This window comes from Chiloscyllium plagiosum, unplaced genomic scaffold (assembly GCF_037043375.1).
Source record: "Chiloscyllium plagiosum isolate Xiang-an unplaced genomic scaffold, Cpla_swu_hap1 HiC_scaffold_46, whole genome shotgun sequence".
NCBI classification, from domain to species: domain Eukaryota; kingdom Metazoa; phylum Chordata; class Chondrichthyes; order Orectolobiformes; family Hemiscylliidae; genus Chiloscyllium; species Chiloscyllium plagiosum.
In genome coordinates this window covers 67,666,445-67,677,543 of record NW_028270184.1, presented here as the reverse complement: position 1 = coordinate 67,677,543, position 11,099 = coordinate 67,666,445, and the positions used below count along the sequence as shown (strand labels likewise).

The following is an 11,099-nucleotide window of genomic DNA, read 5'->3' as shown; positions in this document are numbered from 1 at the left end:
ATACCTAGTTATTCAGCGGACTGAGCTAACCGACTTCCATTCATTGCAGTGCTAAACCAAGCAGCTCAGTGTATTTACAATACATAATATTTCATGTAGAATGAGCTGCAACATCTATCTTCGTCAGCAGCTCTTCTTATACGTAGCATTTTCAGATGCAGGTACTATGCAATTTCTTTCCGATGAATGTTATCCACTTCGAGAGTATGTCCCTTTTGCCTCGCCATCCAGGCAGCCCAGAATCTCTGTCCTTGTTAAATTCACTCCCTGTGTGTCTGCACACGAGTTTTGAAATATAATGGAATCAGCTCCTAAAATGTTTTTATTTCTGAAAATTCATCTCCGATTTCAATAATTCTCAGAATACAAATAAATCTGCTCCAAACGTCTTCATCATTCCCCGTACGTTGTGAAGCTCCAACCTCTACTTTCGACTCGCCTAAACGAAGGAATTTCCCTCAGATTTGTTCTTACTAACGTCACATCAGCTGGATAACCCCCCTTCAGACACTGCTAAGTCTTTCCTGATTTCTCCCGCATGATTCTCTATCTATCTCACCGTCCCGTTAAATCTGCTGTTTACTTTTCTAGTGGTGTTATCTCAAAATAAGCTTCATGACTGTCCTTTCTATTGACTTTGTATCAAGTGAACTCTGACCGTGTCCTTCCTAACGTCTTTATATTCTAGTAAACTCTACCGTGTCTTTCACCATGTCTTTATATCCCAGTAAATTTCAACCCGAGAAAGGATGCTGAGTCCAATGCAACGCACGAAAACTCACCACTAAGCTGTGCAATCTTATTACCAACACAGGAAAGATGGAAGCAATTTCAATTACAGCTGAATCGATTGCCTGCAGCAGCATCGGGGCATATACGTGATTGTTGTTCTTATATTTATTTCTTCTCTACGTGTGCTGAAGTAACACGGTGAGGAATCAATTGCTGTTGTCAGACATACATGTAGGGATGTATTAAATACTGAAGTTGCAAGACCAGAGCAGTTTTTATTAACATAGGCCATTCACTGTTCGAATATCAGGCTCACGATTTTGACAGAGAACGAATTTGAGCCAAAGTTGAGCACGGGCGTTTACCCCATGATGTAACACGAGTTTCTGTGGTTGCTTTGTTGTTCACATCATTTGTGTGATTTGCATCATTGAGGATTTTGAAGTTGTCCTCTCTATATAAAATACCCGTGTGTTTTCACCATTATACAAAAGATGCAGTACAATAACAGCCGATACTGATTCAGTCTACTTACCCAGATATTGACCCCGAGAAACAGCACTGTGCCCTCTCCTCGAGTCTGGAAAACAACTTCGTCACAGATAATGTTACATTCCCGCTCTCATGGCTCTTTTCATCCCATCGCTTTCTGTTTTTCATGGAATCCGATTCAATCGATCTTGTCACTGTCATTTCTTCCCATGTTGTCAGATCTTGTGAACAGAATATCACAGTGGTAGTGCCCTGGGCCCATAGCCCAGAAGTCAGACCACACTTAGGGAACAGTAGTCTGCTCTTGATCATTTTATGAACACCAGGGAGAAATATCTATGCTCTTCAAAATTTACTCATCTGTTTTAAGAAGTAAGATAAACAGTTCCTGGTTCCTCTTTTGTTACCACACAGACCAAGATTGTTAATGCTGGAATCAGTCGAGAATGTCCGCTCTCTCACATCCAATTTATCCCCAGGCTGTGTTAAGATGATGGTCTGAATCGCTTCCTTCTCTTCTCTGTCACTCTGTGATGTGAGCTGTGAAATCTATGATCTGAGCTGGAGGCTACGTGGAAAAATGTATACACATCAATAACATTCCATGCTGATTCAGACAGCAGAAGCCTCCCTGTGACTTCGAGAAGCACAGACACTGTTCCCGAATAATGGGGTAAGATTTACTCTTTACTCGCTGTTCTGCATTTTCTATCTGTCTCAGTTGGCATTATTTGGACAAAGGTTCCCAAAAGGAGATGATTTCTTCTGCATGCACGGTATCCCTTTTCTAAACCTTTCCAGAATTTCCATACTTCCCGCTCCCATCAGACCCCTCCACCGCTCCACAAATCCGTGTTTGATAGGGAGCTGAAGACCGCTTTCAAACTGCTATCCATCAACACTGCGTGACAATGGAAGATGAGTTCGTCCAGTTATCAATAAAGACCACCCGTTTCCAGTAAAGCAGCTAGCTCAGCCTCCTGGGAGAAGCGAGTCAGAATGGAAACTCTGTGCTTCTTTCAATCTGAAACAGAAGAAATAGCCTTGGTTAACCAAAAAACTCACCAGATGTATGGTTACCACATATGGCGCCGTTCTGGCTCGTTTGTCTCAGAAGTGATATTGCATCAGACAGGTGACATATGTGTGAGCAGTCTTGAGTTCGCATTGCGGTTGAGCTTTCGAATTTTGCACACTTCCACATTTTTGACGGAGAAGAAATGATTTCGATGAGATCGGGGTCAGATAAAGTTTCCAAAGCTGGAAAACATACACAGGCAATTTGAAGAATCGCTTCTTCTCGGCCATTGCTGCTCTGAGAAATGGATTGTCTAACTTGAAATAATGCTGATCTTGCTAATGCGGATTTTGCTGAGCGCACGTCCTATATGTAGTAACCTGAATTCCTGAGTCTGGTCAAATTTTGCTTTACTCACGCTGTGATCTGCATGTCCTTGATGAGTATGATCTGCCTTTCCCAATCGCAAACAACGCTTTCCATGTACTTCGGTCCATGTGACAATCAGTCAATCAAAACACAGTCATTTCCTCATTGAATGGAGCCAGCAGAGCGAAGGTGGGCTGCATGGCCTCAGTCTGCAGCGTGATAGATTTTGTGATTCTGATTGAAATTGCAATTAAAACAGCAGAATCTGGGAAGTTACAGAGTAGTTATATTGACACAGCCGGGACACATCTGTGCCACAGTGTATCACACAATAACAGTGAAGATCTTTTGACGTCATTCTCGAAGGCAACAAAAACGTGAAGACTGCATGAAACTGCTGTGGTCAGCGCTAACAGAGCGGCCCAGAGGGATCTTGGTGGGCGCATAACCCAGAAATTAATGGATGAAAAGCATCCTCTGCTCGTTGACAATTCCAGCTTTCAGTCTGTGTACTGCCCCTGACAGTGTTTCGCTATAACAGTGCACCGTACTTCGCATTACATATTGATGAGCCTTCTGCGTCCTTACACTCAATGGCATCTGAAATAGATACACCCGCCAAATGTATACATTTGAGGAACACACGAAAGAAGTTATGGAAGATTTTTTTGCTGTTCTCTGTCGGCCTGTTATGACCTGATTCGCAAAGACACTTGCCTGAGCTGGGAATGCACTGGCGAAATTGAGAGAAATCAGTTGTGGCATGTACCATGCCCCTGATGCCTTGTAGTTATTCCCCATGCCGTGTCACATAGCAGGGTCTTCCGGTGAAATAACAGCCGTGACTGATATGTCGATCAGTATGTTGGAGACAGCATATCGACACAGACACAGTTCCCTATTATAAGAACATGCAGCACTGATAATGAATAACCACAGAGAGAAGCAAGTAATTGAGATTTGCGTGGACTCGATGGGCTGAATGGCTTCTGTCGGCACGTGAATGACGTCATACGTCTCTGCCATCCCTCTGCCTGTCTCTGTGACAGAGTGGCTGAGGGAGAAAGAATAGCTCGTTTTTAATCCTCCCTTCCGCTTTGGACTGCCTGCAGCCCTGCAGCTTCTGGCTGAGCAGATGGTTCTCAGTGAGTGAAGGTTTCATTCAGAGTCACTTCATCTGGGACAGTTGGGACTCAGATGTTAACTGTTGCCCGATTGCAGCAAATAAATCGATGCCTCTGAAACAAAAGCCTTTCTGCAGGATTGTTCTGCGAAGATTGATTCTGAACATCAATTGGGCAGCACAAAAATGTACTTGTTTGAATTTTACTGAGGGACGACAGTCCACAGCCCAATTCTCTCTTTCCCACCAGTTCAGTATCTTTCACTCTCTCTCAAATAAATGATATTTGGAGGAAGTTCACAATCAAAGATGTTAAGTTCCAGCGGCGCCCTTGCACCTGGCTGTGCCCGTGACAGGAAGCTTCAGAGCATATTCACACTTACATCCACTCATAATGCCTGCAAGCAGAGGGAAATGGCTGAATACTCTGCCAATAGAGGCAGCTCAGCCCACGGGAATGGGATAAACAGCACCATCTTGCGTGGGGACATTCTGCAGATCAGACACAGTGCACTTTATCATTCAGATCATACCAGATCGGTCACTCGTATCTGTGCCAACTCGGGAGTTGCAAAAGATTGGTGAAAGTGGAAGGTGAATTTGTTCACGTTTCAAGTGTTACCGTGAAGCAGGAAGCAGAAGAGGACACACCGTGAAGCGATTGAGATCTGATTACAGGAGCAGCAAATAAGTTTTACTGCGTAGAGGAGAGCTTTGAAGCATTGAATTCTGGTTAATGGGACGATCATGCTTTCACTCGGCCACGCTGCTAAAGAACAAACTATGTCAGTGTCTCTCAGCATGGTGATGTCACAGGCCAATGTCGCCATTAAACTGCAGGAAATTTCTTTTTCCAATGTGAGGGCAGTCCATATGTAAAGTAACTTATGTATCCAATCCTTTCACATAAAAAATTCCATTGCACCTCAGTGTGCTGTATTGTCTCCTTTCCACTTTACCTGTGATTGTGCCTGCAGTGAAGGTGCTGTGCTTTTTCTGTGTGTCTTTGTCAATCTGGGTGATGTGGGGCAGTTGTTTTGGCCCATCTTCTGACAGGAGTTTCCACTTCACTTCAGCCCGCCCGAACTTCGCTGTCTGATACCATTCCTGTTGTTTGGGCATTAAGCGCTCATTTCAGATCCAGCCTGCCCTCACCCAAAATAAATGCAAAACTCAGTCACACTGTGATCACTGCAATCGAGGGATATCTTCACGCCAAGGTCATTGATAATTCCGAGGATAAGGTCAGGACTGCAGATGCTGGAGATCAGAGTTGGCAGTGTTACGCTGGAAAAGCACAGCAGATCAGGTAGCATCCGAGGAGCAGGAGAATTCAGGTTTCAGGCTTAAGCCCTTCATCCGGAATAAGGCCTGTGAGTCGGGGCTGAGAGATAAATGGAAGTGGTGTGGGGTTGAGGGGAAATAGCTGGAAAGTAATAGAAGGATGAATAGGAGGGAGAAGATAATAGGTCAGAAGTGGCAGTGATGGAATGGGTCGAGAGGGCGGTGGTGAGTTGAAGGCTTGTGCTTGGGGGAGGGGAAATGAGGACACATTTATCCCGTGTGCTGTTAGGGTCCCAAGCCGGAATGTGTGGAGTTCCTCCTCCAGGCGTTGGGCGATAACGGTTTGGCAGTGGAGGAGGTCCAGGTCCTGCATGTCTTTGACGGGATAGGAGGGAGAGTTGAAGTGTTCAGCCATGGGACGGTGAAGTTGGTGGGTGAGGGTGTCCCAGAGATGTTCTCTGAAATGATCTGCAGGAAGGTGTCCTGTCTCCCTGATGTAGAAGAGACCACACTGGGCGCAACTGATGCAGTAGATGGTTTTGGTAGCAGTACAGGTGAATTTCTAACGGATGTGGAATGATCACTTCGGGAATTTTTTGGAGATGAGCGGAGTGATATGGGTGCGAGTTTCACTCCTCCTTTGGTGGCAGTGAAAGGTGCCAGGAAAGGGTTGTGGGCTGGTGGGGGGAAGTATGGACATGAAGAAGGGTTCGTGGAGGGAATAGTCTTTTCGGAATGCTGGCAGGGCTGGGTAGCGAAATATATCGCTGGTGGTGGTGTCTGTTTGGAGGTTGCATCAGTGACAGGATATGATGCGTTTTCTGCGGAGGTTGGTTAGGTGAAAGGTGAGCACCAGGAGGTTCTATCCTTGTTGCGTTGAGAGGCGTGGGGTTCAAGGATGGTGGTGTGTGAAGTGGAGGAGATGCACTGGAGGGTGTTGTCAACCACGTGGGAAGGCAAGTTATGATCGTGGAAGAAGGAGACCAACTGGGTCTTTCTGAGGTTTAATTGGCCATCCTGCGAACGGATGTGGTGGAGGCAGAAGAATTGGGATTAAGGAATGGAGGTTTTACACGAGATAGGGTTGGTGGAGATGTAGTCGATACCTGTGGGAGTCGGTGGGCTTGTAGTATATGTTTTTAAATAGTCAGTCACCAGAGACGGTGATGGAGAGGTCCAGGAAGGTGAGCGAAGTTGCCAAGATGATCCTGGTAAATTTGAGGTCTGGGCGGAAGGTGTTGGTAAATTTAGTGAGCTATTCATGTTCCTCCTTGGAGCACCAAGTGGCGCCAATACATTCATCAATATAGCGGAGGAGCAGGTGAAGGATAGTGTCTGTGTAACTGCGAAAGATGGACAGTTTCGCGTATCTGACAAACAGGCAGGCATAGCTAGATCCTATGCGGGTGCCCATGGCTACCAATTTCGATGGAGGAAGTGGGAAGATTAGAAAGAGAAGTTGTTGATCGTGAGGAGTGGTTCAGCCAGGTGGATGAGGATGTCCGTGGAAAGGTACTGGTTAGGATGGTGTGCCGTTACGAAATGGAAGGCTTGCAGACTTCTGTCACCCCAGATGGATTTGTACAGGGACTGGATGTCCATGGTGAAGATGACGCCTTGGGAGCCAGGGAAACGAAATTCGTGGAGGAGGTGAAGTGCATAAGGGTGTCACGAATATAAGTGGGCATTTCCTGGACTGGGGAGATAGGATTGTGTCGAGGTAGGAAGAGATGATTCGGATGGGACAGGCGCAGGCTGAGACAATAGGTCGACTGGGGCAGGCAGGTTTGTGAATCATTTGGAAGGAGGTAAATTCGGGGAGTGCACGGTTCACGGACAATGAGGTTGGAGGTTGTGGATGGAGATGCCTAGAGGTGATGAGATTGTGGAGAGTCTGGGAGATGATGATTTGGTGATGGGAGGAGAGGTCGTGATCGGGGTCAATAGGAGGAGGTGCCTGCGGGTTGTCACTTGGCTTCAGCTTTGTCCCTCAGCCCGACTCACAAGCCGAATTCCTGATGAATGGCTTATTCCTATCTTGTACATTCTCCTGCTCCTCGGATGTTGCCTGAGGAAAAACCTGCTGTGTTTTTCCAGTACAACACTCTTGAACCCCACGCCTCTCAAACGCAATAAGGACAGAACCTGTGGCCGTTCCATCATTTATTACTACTGTCTCATTTCACACTATCAGCTCCATGATGTCTGTTTGATTCTCGAGAGCACTGTTCTCAAGAACTGTGACAAAATCTGCCAAACTGAAACAAAAACAGAAATTGATGTAAAATCACAGGTGAGCTAGCAACATCTGTGCAGATGAATCACAGTTAACGTTTCACATTCACTGGGTCCATCTCTCCACAGATGCTGCAAGACGTCCTGAAATTTTCCAGCAACGTCTGTTTTTGTTTGATTTTCAACATCGGCAATTTTTTCGTTTTTGTTTTCTTATTTTCTGCCAATATGATTTGGCTAAAGATTACGTTACATGTTTTAAATATGACTGCGATGGAACGGCCAGATTCCACCACCCCGCGACTTTTTTTTGGTTCACGTGACCAATGCCTTTCCACTTGTTCACCGCACCCTACAGCTGGCACTGCATATAAATTGAGAAAATCGTGGCATTCTCTCGGATTGTAATCAGGAGCGAGATTGATTGAAATTGTTGAAAACGTAAGATAAACTGAGAAAATACGGGATATTAAACGGGAAACTGAAAGGGAAAGTGAGAACAGCGAATGACAATGTTTTGACAAAATTGAAATGGAATTGCTCAAGATACAGAAAGTGCCTTCATCCACAATCATACCATAATGTGGAATGTACTGTTTGGGACAACCAATGCAAGCAGATTGCAAAATTTTAGTTTTAAAATCTTGCTGCAACTGTTTTGGTTTTAATGAACGCACACACAGGATTCAGTGCTTTAATGATCCGCTAAACTGAAGAAGGAAATTCTTGCCTTTGATGACACGTTGCGAATGTTCATTGATTTATCCCAATAATGGCAGGACTGTCCTCTGGAAGCATATGAGTAAAATCATTCAATGTTCCATGAGTTTCGAATGAGTGGTGAAGGGAATGTCTCCATTCACAAATTAATCATTCAGTAGAATTCAATACAGGGATCCAGGAAATGATGAAAAAAATGAACAAGAAACGAACATACGATACACAATAGCTACGGCAATTACGATGTGAAAACTGTTGATTTCAGATCCACGGTGGCCTTTGGTGATGGCATTTACTGTCCAGAATCATTCTGCACTGGAATGACTGGAGACACACTATGAAGTATTTGAACTTCAGTCACCTTTAGAAATATCTGAGAATCACTCAGTGCACGGGGAGTTAGAGATGTTGACCTTACAAACGTTTCGAACATTTCGTGGAAGAATAAAGGGAATGATAGATAATTTTAGTCTCCATGGAGACGATGTTCATGAACTGGATAGATAATACTTTACCTCATTGGAGTTTATGCATAGAGACGTCATATTTAAAAAAGCAGAATTAATAGTGTAACTGTAAAATCTGTAGGTCACCCTCAGTGGGAGCATTGTGTGTAATCCTCATTCTCCACCAAAAACATGTAAAGAGATTAGAAAGGGCACAGACGCTGTTTCCTGGATGGCAAGGTATGAGAAAGCCAAGTGTCGTTGTTTACTGAGACATAAAAATATCAGAAAAGATACAAACGGGTTGATAGAAAGAATGAAGGAGTTTATTCACGAGATTTGGAAATGGTGGAGAAGAAATACGCAAGTTTGAAGTAAACAAATGAGATTTTCACATAACGCGAGGTTTGAATGACTAAATCGGGGAAATGCCCTAATTCGAGTGAATCAATAATTTTGGTTAGAGCTTCAAAACCATTAGTGAATCGTTAAGAAAAGTTTGGATGAGAGGTTTGTCCACTCAATAGAGTTAGCTAAATCGTGAACGACTTTCGAGAAATAAAGCGTCGAAGCTCATTTCACAGTGTTTTAAAAGATACACGAACAAACATATGAGGAGGGAATTTACCATTGAGAGAAAGTCAATTTGGTTGCGTAACAATTACGAATTTGGTTGACTTCAGACGCAAAGACCTTTCATGAACACGTACAACTGATTAAGATTGAGTATAAAAAGTTCATGGATTGGTAAGGTGTGACGTATTATTCAAGGTGAAACTCTGCAAATGGAGCTGATGTCCTAAAATTATTGCAAATAGATATTATATCGTAATGAGTAGGAATTGAATCGTCACTTGGAGACGCAACACCTACTTTAAAGATTTGACCACAGTCACATGATGTTATGTATATTTCGTACATTCTTAACTCCACCCAAGGAATCCACCAAGAAGACTATGTCCTTTTGTGTTGTTTACCCTCTGTACCTCTCTGCAGCACACTATTGAAGTTAAAATATGCTCAGAACAAAATTCAATTCAACACAATGTTCAAACGGTCCTATGTGATTTTCTTTTATCATTGCAATGACCTTTGTGAGTTTGTAACAAACTGCGTAACATGAAACCATTTCAACATCTGTTTTCCCGGAATTTAACTCAGTTCACATGGAAAACGTTATCCAACGGCTGAAAAATCACCTTTGGCTCTCTTTCCACACGTATCTCTCCACGTTTTAGATACTTGCAATATGTTTGTTGATCAAGGAGTTATTATCCAGAAAAGGTCGTTTCTCAATCCACAAACACGAGTCTTTTCCCATAAACGTGGCTTTACTCAATATCAACTTCTATCTGTACCCCTCAAGACGACGACAAACTGTAGCTGGTCCATGTGAAGCTCAAACTTAAAACTTCGGCACAGCACAGCCCACTATACTGGAGCAGAGATACCGTGCACTGGTCACCTGCAGCAGAGGAGCAACACGTTAATGCTTACCTCTGCATTCCTGGTTGTACCTGAACGTTTGGCAAACCGAGTTTCTCTGATTCCATGGCTAGTAACAGCGATTATACAATCATCTTCACCAGTAGTTCTGGCCCCGAGTGTGGAAAGTGGTGAGCTACTTATTCCAAAGATCGGTAGATTATTGACATATACAATTTCAACATTTGCCTTCACTAACAAATGAACGTTTCATTTTGTTATAAATATAATAGACAATAGACAATAGGTGCAGGAGGAGGCCATTCTGCCCTTCGAGCCAGCACTACCATTCATTATGATCATGGCTGATCATCCTCAATCAGTATCCTGTTCCTGCCTTATCCCTATAACCCTTGATTCCACTATCGTTATGAGCTCTATCCAACTATTTCTTGAAAGAACACCCCCTGTTTTCTCTGGTTCTTCATTCCATTAAATTCAAATCTTCACAGAATTCAGCAGACCTTGTTACACAGTTTTTTCTTCATTTTTTGTGCAGATCACTGTGAGCAGAGTGGGAATGCGCTTGCCACACAACCCAGAGGTCAGACCATCGCCTTGGAACCGTACTGTACTATTTATCATCTCACCAACACGAGGGAGAAATATCTGCTGTGCTGCATAATTTACGCAATTCACTTATTAATAACTTCATATGCTAGCCGGCATATGTGACGAGGTGGCCGAGAGGTTAAGGCGATGGACTGCTAATCTATTGTGCTCTGCACGCATGGGTTCGAATCCCACTCTCGTCGTTGTTTTTAATTACCCTTCCTCAACAGTCTTCTGCGAAAAGAAGGTCCACAGATCCAGAACTGTCTTAGAGAATAAATGCTTCTTCATCTCTGATTTAATTATGGGATCCGAATTCTAATGGGAAGTTAAAAAAATCACACAACACCAGGTCATAGTCCAACAGGTTTAATGGAAGCAATAGCTTTTGGAGAGCTGCTCCTTCATCAGGTGACCGTGGAGTACACAGTGGTAAGATACAGAATTTATAGCCAAACGTTACAGTGTAATGTCACTGAAACTAAACTTTGAAAAATACCTTGATTTTTTGTTAAATCTTACATCTGTTAGAATGACTATGTTAGGTTCACTTCTTTCTTATGTAAATCGAAAAACTTTCTTTTAACAGTTACATTCTCAGGTGAACTTTACCAATTAGTGTCATCACAGATAATATGTTGAC

The 11,099-nt window shown here is 43.5% G+C and overlaps 1 non-coding gene across 1 annotated transcript; it reads left to right on the top strand.

The window, feature by feature from the left end:
* Positions 1-10,577: 10,577 nt before the first annotated feature.
* Positions 10,578-10,659, top strand: trnas-gcu (transfer RNA serine (anticodon GCU)). The gene has a single exon. It is a non-coding gene; the product is annotated as a tRNA-Ser (tRNA).
* Positions 10,660-11,099: the final 440 nt, after the last annotated feature.